At 45.4% G+C, this 10,623-nt stretch overlaps 1 long non-coding RNA gene across 1 annotated transcript; it reads right to left on the bottom strand.

Annotated features, from left to right (window-relative positions):
• Nucleotides 1–262: 262 nt before the first annotated feature.
• LOC147245817 (uncharacterized) lies at nt 263–9,685 on the bottom strand. Its single transcript, XR_015110234.1, has 3 exons — nt 9,063–9,685; nt 8,876–8,971; nt 263–294 (listed from the first exon to the last, which is right to left on the bottom strand). It is a non-coding gene; the product is annotated as an uncharacterized LOC147245817 (long non-coding RNA).
• Nucleotides 9,686–10,623: the final 938 nt, after the last annotated feature.

Here is a 10,623-nt window from a genome sequence, read left to right as displayed (position 1 = left end):
GCTGCGCCCAAAATGTTAATGTACCGGTTGTTGGCCTTTCATTAGATGCTGAAAAGGCATTCGATCGTTTAGAACGGCCCTATCTTTTTGCAGTTTTTAGAAAAATGAATTTCGGCCCAAATTTGATACAGATGATAAAGATACTCCATCTTAATCCATCAGCAATGATTCCAACAAACTCTGACATCTCATGTCTCTTCTCCCTGTCGCGTGGCACTCGCCAGGGCTGTCCCTTGTCTCCGCTCCTCTTCTCACTGGTGGTAGAGCCCCTCGCACCTGCTATTAGAGCACATCCTGTAATAGAGGGCATTATGGTCGAAGATGTGAAGCATGTTATTTCGCTTTATGCTGACGACAATATGCTGTATCTGACTAATATAGAGATATCGCTCCCCGCCATCTGCACCCTGTTAGAAGAATATAACTGCATTTCCGGATACAAAATAAATAAACAGAAAAGTGTGATGATACCTATTAACTCAGCTGCTCAAGGAATAGCAAGGGGAAACATTCCCTTTCATTGGGACCCCGATAAGGTTGGTTATCTTGGTATGCAAATACCTAACCAGTTACATCAGATTTACTCTCTTAACTATGATCCTTTGTTTAAAAAAGTTGAAGCCGATCTAGACAGATGGAAGTCTCTTCCCATATCCCTAATTGGAAGAATAAATTGTATTAAAATGAATATTTTACCGAAATTTCTTTACTTGTTTCAAGCACTGCCAACACCAATTCCGAAGACTTTCTTTAAAAACCTGGATAGGCTGATATCTTGATTTCTGTGGAACGGTAAAATCCCCAGAGTTAAGCTCAAAAGCCTTTGTCGGCCCACTGATCAGGGTGGTTTGAACTTCCCAGATTTTCAGTCATATTATTTGGCTGCTCAGTCCAGAGCCGTCTGGACTTGGATCAAAGATCTAGAACACCCGCCATCTTGGAAACAGATGGAACAATCTCATACAACGGAAGTCTTGGCAAGCATCCCATTTATTCACTCTTATCACAAGCAAAGAAATGTGACCCCGATGGTAAAACTTACATCCAAAATCTGGGATGAAACCAGATCAAAGCTCCATTATGTCCGCACACTATACGCTTCCACTCCATTTCATTTTAATCCGACTTTACCTGGGGCATTGAGAGACAGCATTACAAGAGACTGGCACAGCAGAGGCATGAGCACCATTTATATGAGCACAATAATCTGAGATCCTTTGAGCAACTGAGACTTTCTTTCGGGCTCCCCTCTGCACACTTTTTAAAATATCTACAAGTCAGAGATTTTATCAGGGTACAGCAAGGTGGGAAACTTAGCCCCTTGGAGGACTCTGTGATAGATAGTATGATGCGAGACAAGCATAACTCTAAAGGCTTTTTATCCTATGCTTACAACAGACTAAGGAGCCTGGCAGAAAATGAAGCTTCTAAAGCAAAACTTAAGTGGGAAACAGACACTAATTCTACCTTTGAGGACTTCCAATGGAAGGAAATATGTAGTAGCTCTCAATCGTTCTCATATAACAGCCGACACAAACTTTTACAGTTTAATCTTATACATAGGGTTTACATGACTCCACACCGTCTCCATAAGATAAGTAGCAACCATCCTGAATGCTGTCCTAGGTGTAAGACTGAAATAGGATCCCTTCTCCACATGTTTTGGACCTATCCTGGAAATTGTTAGAGGAATTGTGGGGGTGGAAATCCCAGCCAACCCACGGCTGACACTATTAGGGGACTTGTCGGTCTTGCCAATCAATATGAGAGTCAACACTCGCTTCATCAGACGAGCCCTAATTGCAGCTAACAAATGTATAGCCATTAAGTGGAAAAGCGAGGACTCCCCCAGTGTTTCTCTATGGCTTAAAGAGCTCTCGTCATACCGACCTTCAGAAAAGATCATGTTTAATCTTAAGAAAAAGCCATTAGTCTTTGATAAATGTTGGGGCGGATTTGTAACCTTTTTACACAATGGAGCTGCTCCTTTAGGTGACGTCCAGGCTCGGATTTGAAATAGGGCTCCATTCTGGAATTCACGTATGTATGTATAACTGTATGTGACTCCTGCTGTTATTTTATTGACTTATTTGTTTATTTATTCTCTTTTTTTTTTTTTGTCCACTCTTGTCCATGGGGGAGGTTGGGGGGGGGGTGTTATTAATACCCTATGTTCACTCTCAAATACTGTATTGTATTCTGTCTGAAATTTGAATAAATAAATTGTTCCAAAAAAAAAAAGACTCCAAGGTTCCTTGCAGTTGTACTCGGGGTCAAGGTGATGCCATCTAGAGTAGAGATCTGATTAGAGAGGTGTCCCTGACGTGTTTACGTCCAAACACGATGACCTCAGTTTGATCTGAATTTAGCAGTAAGAAGTTAGAAGACATCCAGGATTTAATGTCTTTCAGGCAGTCTTGCAGATTAGTAAACTGGCTTGTGTCGTCTGGCTCCATCGACCAGTAGAGTTGTGTGTCGTCCTCATAACAGTGGAAGTTGATCGAGTGCTTCTGTATTATGTCACCTAATGGGAGCATGTAAAGAGTGAAGAGCATCGGTCCTAAAACTGAACCCTGTGGTCCACCATATGTGACTCTGCTGTCCTCTGAATAGTCATTATTAACATTAACAAACTGAAACCTGTCTGATAAGTAGGACTTGAACCATTTTAGGGCAGTTCCTTTAATCCCAGTTTCATGGTCTAGTCTTTGTAGCAGGATGCTGTGGTCGATGGTGTCAAATGCAGCACTGAGGTCCAAAAGGACAAGCACAGAGACAAGACCTGTGTCTGAAGCTATAAGAAGATCATTAGAGACTCTGACCAGTGCTGTTTCAGTGCTATGGTGTTCCCTGAATCCAGACTGGAAGGCTTAAAAGAGCTCGTTGCTGTGCAGATGTCCATGTAGCTGCTCAAGGACAACCTTCTCAAAGATCTTGGAGATGCAGGGGAGGTTGGATAGTTGGCTAACACATCTGGGTCAAGAGAAGGTTTTTGAAGTGAAGGGTTGATGACAGCCACCTTAAAGGCCTGTGGCACATAACCTGTGACTAAGGAAAGATTAATTTGATTTAATATAGAAGTGTTGACTAGAGGGAAGGCGTCCTTAAGGAGGCTTGTTGGGATGGGATCCAGCAGACAAGTGGCTGACTTGGAGGAACCGACTGCAGAAGTTAATTCTGACAGGTCGATGGGGGAGAAGCTGTCCAAGTGAGCACCAAGTCTGGGAGGTGCTTCTATGGGGACTGTAGTCTGTCCTCCATTACTGGCAATCTTTGTTCTAATATTCACAATCTTTTCAGTAAAGAAAGACAGGAAGTCGTTACTGCTGAGAGTTGGGGGATGCATGGCTCAACAGCACTATGGTTCTTGGTGAGCCTGCCCACGGTGCTGAAGAGGAACCTGGCGTTGTTCTTATTCTTTTCTATCAGGGACGAGTAGTAAGCGCTTCTAGCATTACGGAGTTCTTTTTTATATATTAATAAACTCTCCTTCCAGGCTTGGCGGACTTCCTCGTGCTGGCTGGAATGTGTCTTCCTTTCCAGTTGTCTGGTCTTCTGTTTTAAGGCACGCAGCTCTGGGCTGTACCAGGGGACTATTCTTTTCTGGTTGATAACCTTCTTCTTCAGGGGAGCTACGGCATCAAGTGTCCCAAGGAGTGCTGCTGCAGTGCTGTCCACAAGATAGTCTCCCTGCGAGGGGGTGAAATCAGCATAACTGCCCATTATATTACTACAAGATGTGGCAGCAAGTTCTGCTGGAATAAGCTCCTTAAATCTAGAAACAGCAGTGTCAGATAGACATCTACTGAAGCGGGACTTTTTCCCAGGTAGGATATAATTTGTTTAAGTAAATTCAAATGTAATTAAGGAGTGATCAGACAAGACGGGGTTCTGAGGAAGAACTGTAATGAGGTCAGCTTCTATTCCATCAGTGAGTACTAAATCAAGGATGTGATTAAAAGTGTGAGTGGGTTTGTTTACCCTCTGACAGAAGCCAACAGAATCAAGAAGTGACTTAAACGCAGTGGTCAGACGATCATCATTGATGTCCACATGGATGTTAAAGTCACCCACTAGAATGACTTTGTCTGAGTTCAATGCCAAGTCAGACAGAAAGTCAGGGAGTTCTTCTGAGAACTCAGAATAAGGTGCAGGAGGACGGTACACCACAGCAAGTAAGAGTGGTTTCTCTGCTTTCCAGTCTGGGTGGGAAAAGCTGACAGTCAGGCTCTCAAATGAGTGAATGAACTGTTAGGTCGAGGGTTAAGCACCAAATTTGACTGACAGATTGCAGCTCCTCCTCCTCTGCCAGTGGTGCGAGGTACATGGTAGTTAATGTAGCCAGGAGGGGAAGATTCATTTAAACTAACATACTCATCTTGCTGCACCCAGGTTTCAGTGAGTGCTAATACACCAATCTGATAATTAGTAATTAAATCGTTCACTAGGAGAGACTTGGATGGGAGAGATCGAATATTAAGCAAACCACATTTAATAGTTGCATTGTGTTGATTTGCTGGAGCAGTGGTTTTAATTTGAACTAAGTTGCTATAAGTTACTCCTCCAGATTTGGGTGCAGGCTTATACAGCCTCGGGGCAGACACAGTTTCTATAGGCTGGGTGGGTGACAACACCAAGGAACCAGCAGAGGGGCGTTTAAACTGCAGCTCTGCCTGCTGGTCTGAACTCTGGGTGCTTGTCAGGGATTAGTATGGCTAATAAATTGGCCTCTGTTCCTAGATAAGAGAGATGCACCATCCAAAGTAGGATGGACGCCATCTCTCCGAATCAGACCAGGCTTTCCCCAGAAGGAGCTCCAACTGTCTATGTAAGCCACGTTGTTATCTAAGCACCACCTGGACATCCAGCGATGGAATGAACGCATGCGGCTAAACATGTCGTCGCTCGCTAAATTGGGCAGCGGGCCAGAGAAAACGACGGAGTTCGACATTGTTTTTGCGTAGCTGCACACCGAAGCCATGTTAACTTTAGTTAATTCCGACTGGCGAAGCCGGGTGTCATTAGCACCGACATGTATTACAATCTTACTGTATTTAACCTTACGTTTTGCCAGCAGCTTTAGATTTGCCTCAACGTCGCCCGCTCTGGCCCCTGGGATGCACTTTATGCTCGCTGGAGTCTCCACCTTCACGTTGCGGAGAACAGAACTGCCAATGACTGATGTCGGCTTCACAGCGGGGCTGCGAGCTACCGAGCCGGCATGTAGAGTTTTACTCGCAGCGGGTGTGTCGCTGAGCGGGGAAAAGCGGTTGGAAACATGAAGGGGTTGGTGGGCAAACACGGGCTTACTGCGTCTAGGTTTCCCTCGTGATGTCACCCAGCGGGACTGGCGAGTTCCCGGCTGCTAGCGGTGGCTAGGCTAGGTGGCTCCGCACCCGCTAAGGTGGACTGAGAAGCTCCTGGAGGTAAAGGACTAGGACGCTAGCTTCCATGGTGCGGAGCCGAGTCTCTAACTTACTAAGCCTCGCCTCCAGGACTACAAACAAACTACACTTATTACACGTACCATTAACACTAAAAGAGGCAGAGGAAGCACTTTATTTTGATGCTATTTTCGCCCTCTAGTGGCTGAGTTTGGTTTAGCACTGCTTTCATTGTCACGAGCGACCTGGTAGTCATGGGAACAGCTAACATTTCTCACAGAGTTCATGTGTTGCCCAGCTCCTATGTTTATTGCTCATTTCTACATTTGTGCCTTGAGAAAGCATCGTCTTTCAGTTCATTTGTGACATTGTTGTAGTGATGAGGTAATGTTTCGAAATGGACCTTCATTTTTTTGTTTGACAATATGAAAATAGCAAAGTGCAGCGCTCATTTTTCTGACGGCTATTTAGCTAGCCAGCCAGGTTGGCTCTCAGTTGCTCGTTAGCTTCTAATGTCAGGTCTAGAAATGATGTCCTTGTGTATCCAGTAGAGGGCGCTCCGACTCTGACATGTCACGCTCCACAGCAACCCCACAGTGTGAGCGTGAAGGAGTGAACGGTGCTGGAAAGACAGCATCGCATACCAGACTGAAATCAAGCAGCTTGCCTCAGTGGTGAGTTTATAATAATTAGTTTGTGGAATACTAAAAAGTTTCCAATGACGTCCCTTGTTGCGTCTGTCACGTTTCACTGAGATTATCAGTCCAGCGTGACATGATATGTTAGCAAGCTAAAGAAAGTTAGGATAACCTAGCTTAAATGTTAGCTACCTTGCTAAACTATTTCAGCGAGTGAGTCACGGCGTCATGAAGGATGTAACAGTAACGTTCCAGTACTTCAAAGTAATATTCCGCTCACTCAGGCAGCTGCATGCTACCAGACGAGATAAGACCAGAGCAAATTAGCATGACGCTTCATCAAAAAAACAAAACACAAAAACAAAGGTTGTGGCTGCTTTTATTTTCAGCAGCGCGGACTGTGTGTTTTTAACTTCTGAGGAGGAAAAAGCGTTTCTGACTATTGCGGCTTCCTGCACGATCCTTTTAGCCGCTGAGAATGGGAGGTTGGGTCCTCATCTTAGTGGATTCATGACGCGCTCCCAGAGGCCAAGCTGACAGAAACGCTGAGATCCAAAGGCGTTTTGGTGCATTTATTATAAAACAACCAGCCCAGAGCTATCACAGCGCATCAAGGATGGATTCATGAAAAAATGAAACCAGTGATTAATCAGGAAAAGGGTGATGAATGAATGAGTGGGTCGCGATCAACAAAAACTACGGCTACTACCCGACCCTGACTCTCTCTCCTCTGTGTTCCCGGCGAGTGCCCACCTTTACGCACATGCACCTCTGCACGCACACACGCCTACTCCCCCGTGAACCAACCCCTATGCAACACACACACACTCAAGCACACCACGCCCCTCCTTCTTAGCCTGTGTGTCTCCTACACTGACCGAAGTTAGAACTTCATGGAGGAAAGAAAATGAACACCGTTGAGAGGGCATGCGAATCCATACGACGCTGTTCATCCGCCTGCCTCTCACCTACAGAGACACACTGACCGACATCTAAATTAGACACTGAGCAATGTAATGCACAGCAATAACAGCCCTGCCATGAGTTCTGCTTCAATAAATCTGTTACTTTGTAAATGTTGACACTGTCAGAGAGACTTGTAAATGTTTACTGAGATGATAGTGGGTTGCCCTTCAAGGTGAAACTTGGTAACAAGTGTTTGGAATGATATTTAAGACAACAAAAGCAGGTATTTTGTCCTTTTTATATGAAACATGTAAAAAAATAAACAAATAATCGGTCAATATATTGGTTATAATGTATTGGTTATTGGAATGTTTTATTCTCTGATATAGAAATCGGCCCCAAACATATCCTTATCGGTCAGGCCCTCACGTGATGCTTCAACTGCAAATATCTGTACAAATCTTTGTCAGTTTAACTTTCTTGATCCTTTATTTTTTGGGAGCTTTTGAGTTCTTCATTCCTCCTTCAATGCATCTTCGGTCCAACTTCCAACTTCTTTATCTCTGTATGTTCTATTTGGCTTGATCTCTGTGTCCTACACATCCGTTTTAGGAATCTCCTCTGTGCTACCAAGTTCTACTTTGTGACTGTTGTGAACCAGATCTTGAAAGATACGCCCAGCTCTGGATGAACCTGCTCCTGAAGGGTTTTCTCTATTTATCATCACCAATTATGGCCTGTATAGGAACCCTGTCTTATATTCATGTCAGTTTCTTCCACCACGCTGCACAGGAGGGCTCCCACGAGTTTAGCAGTGTTTCTCTCTCTCCCCGTCCCCATTCCAGCCAAGCATCTGGTTTTAGCAACTGTATCAGATTCATGTTTTTACAGATTTTGTCTTGGTGATCCTCGCCCCTGCAGATTTGTTTCAGAATTTCTTCTTTTTGCATTTAAAGAGGTTTGGACATTGACTTTTGTTACACAAAATCTGACAATTACAATGTAATTTGTACAACTCAAGTGGAGTTAAACAAGTCCCTCGGGCCTCTTGGGCTCCTGGCCATTGAACCTTTTTCTAGCATTGAACCAAAGAGCCAAGCTCATTTAGAGGAGAGCTGCCGTGGCAGTGACCCAGCTCAGTGGATGTCCTCATTCCCAGCTTAAAAAGACGTCAGAAGTGGGCAACTAGTTCCTAGACATACATCCTTGTTGGAGACAGAGGAGACCTGGGAGAGGACAGATTCCCAGAGCCAGAGAGGACATGGGAGAGGACAGATTCCCAGAGCCAGAGAGGACATGGGAGAGGACAGATCCACAGAGAGAGGAGACAGACAAGGAAGAGAAACTCCTACAGCTTGAGAAGATGTGGGGACAAAGACCAAAAAGGAGGTCAGAGAGAGAAAAACCTGTGAGACAGAACAACGGGTCCAACTGTGGAGGAACTGAGCAGGTCAGAGTGAACGTCACACTGGTGCGTACTTCAACATGGCGGCACATATCTGAAGATTCTAAAACAAGCCAACTCCTTCACGCCAATTTACACAGTTTGATTCATCAAAAACTCAAACTGCGGTCAGAGATTTTCAACTCTCTCACCCACAAACAAGCCTCATCGATAAATCTGGAAGAAGAGACCCTGGAAAGTTTGCAGGGGTACGTCGACGAGTGCTCCCACCAAGTCGTCATGGGGAAGACCGACAACGCGGCGACTCCACTTCCTAAAAGAAGCCGACAGTCCAGCGCACCCTCATCACCCGATAAGGACTTCGGGGACATCCTGGAATCAATGGACAAGAAACTGACAAGTTTCGACGCAAGACTCTCTCTGGTGGAAATCCTCCACCGAGAGTTCCAGGCTCTCCGAGAGTCGCTGGAATTCAGCCAGCAACAGGTGGCTTCACTGGCCGCTGAAAATCAAGCCCTTAAAGCCTCCATGAAAACACTCACCGAGGGGCGACGGAGATGAGAACAAACGGATGAAAGAGGCCATCCTCGACATCCAAGCTAGGAGCATGCGGGACAGCCTGGTATTCTCCGGCATACCTGAGCAGACGGAGGAAGACCCCGAGCTGTCCCTCAAAGACTTCCTCCACAAACAACTGAAACTTCCGATGGAGACCGTGAAGAACATCACCTTCCACCGGGTGCATCGCCTTGGAGGGAAGAGGCCAGAGAACCGGCGGCCCAGACCCATCGTTGCGAAGTTGGAGCACTTCAAGCAGAAGGAGCTGGTGAAGAGCCGGGGCAGGGAGCTGAGAGGAACGGACTTCAGCGTGAACGATCACTTCCCTAAGGAGATGCTGGAGCGCCGCAAACGCCTGTTCCCTGTCAGGAAGACGTTCATCGACGGAGGATCCCGCGCTGTCATCGCGTGGACAAACTGTACGTTAACGGCCAGCTGTTCCGTGATCCGGAGATCACCCCTTGGCTCTGCTAAAGCGCGTCTCCTCTCTCCACCGGAACTCACCGGATTCAGCCGAGGATGGTGTGAGCATGGTGAAGGTCATGGATGAAGGTAACACCAGTTTCTCTCATTCGTAGTTTTCTCTTCTGTCTCTTTCAACACTGTGTTGAACCTAAAAACATAAAAACGCACGTGGTCGACTGCTACATGCCGAGTTCACTCTCGAGTGTGTATTTATGTGAGTGTTCATGTCCCCCCTTTGTCCTTCCTGTCGTTGTTCTGTGTTCCATGTCATTTTGAAATGTGATGTTTACATGGTTTGTAGTGCAGGGATATAATATTGTTACATTTGCCACACACATGCACTCTCATCCTCTCTGGCGCCACCACACACGCACAAAGACACAGGTACAGGTTCTCTTGCTCACTCACCGACTGATTACAACTTACACTCAGTAGATCAGTTTAGACACTAACAAACTAGGCAAGGCAAGGCAAGGCAATTTTATTTGTATAGCCCGTTTTCACAAACAGTCTCAAAGGGCTTCACATGGCATCATAACAACATCCTCTGCCCTTAGACCCTCAAACTAGGGTTTGTCACTTGGAATGTACGTGGAATCGGCTCACGTGAAGAACGGCTAAAAATCTTAACACACCGACACAAGCAGACATTGTCCTGTTACAGGAAACCCATCTACCTAAAACAGGTAATCGTGTGTTCAGCTCCCAGTCCCGCACGCAGGAGGAATGGACGATATTCTGTGAGATAAATGACCAGCCTGATGTCTCAGCTTGGGTGCTGGGGCAGGCGGCAAAAGCAGTCATGTGAGGCAAAATAATATCTTCCTCTTCACATCAGGAAAAACAGGAGAAAGCTCTTGAAACAGAATTGGATGAAAAAATTCAAGCCTTGGAGACATCTTATGCTGCCTCCCAAGAGGAACACCTACTGAGAGAATTGAGGGAATTAAAACCAAACGATTTACTCGACATCAAAACACAATTTCAGCTGCAGAGACGACGCTTGGAGAACTTTGAACAGAACAATAAATCCAGCAGATTTTTAGCAAACCAACTAAAACAGAACAAAGAAAGAGCAACAATGTCCTCCATTAAGGACTCCAATGGGGAAACAACCTGTGACCCAGAAGAAATCAATGACATTTTTAGGGAATTGTATAAAAACTTTACTCACCTGAGATGAACCCCTCCAAATCTGGCATTGAAACCTTTCTGAGCACAAGTGACTTGCCAAAATTAAATCAAGACCAAATAACGGCTCTGGAGT

This window comes from Aulostomus chinensis, chromosome 18 (assembly GCF_037954235.1).
Source record: "Aulostomus chinensis isolate RoL2024-O1b breed Wild chromosome 18, RoL_Achi_v1.0, whole genome shotgun sequence".
NCBI classification, from domain to species: Eukaryota; Metazoa; Chordata; class Actinopteri; order Syngnathiformes; family Aulostomidae; genus Aulostomus; species Aulostomus chinensis.
The sequence above is the reverse complement of the archived record's forward strand: the minus strand, read 5'-3'. Positions and strand labels throughout refer to the sequence as shown.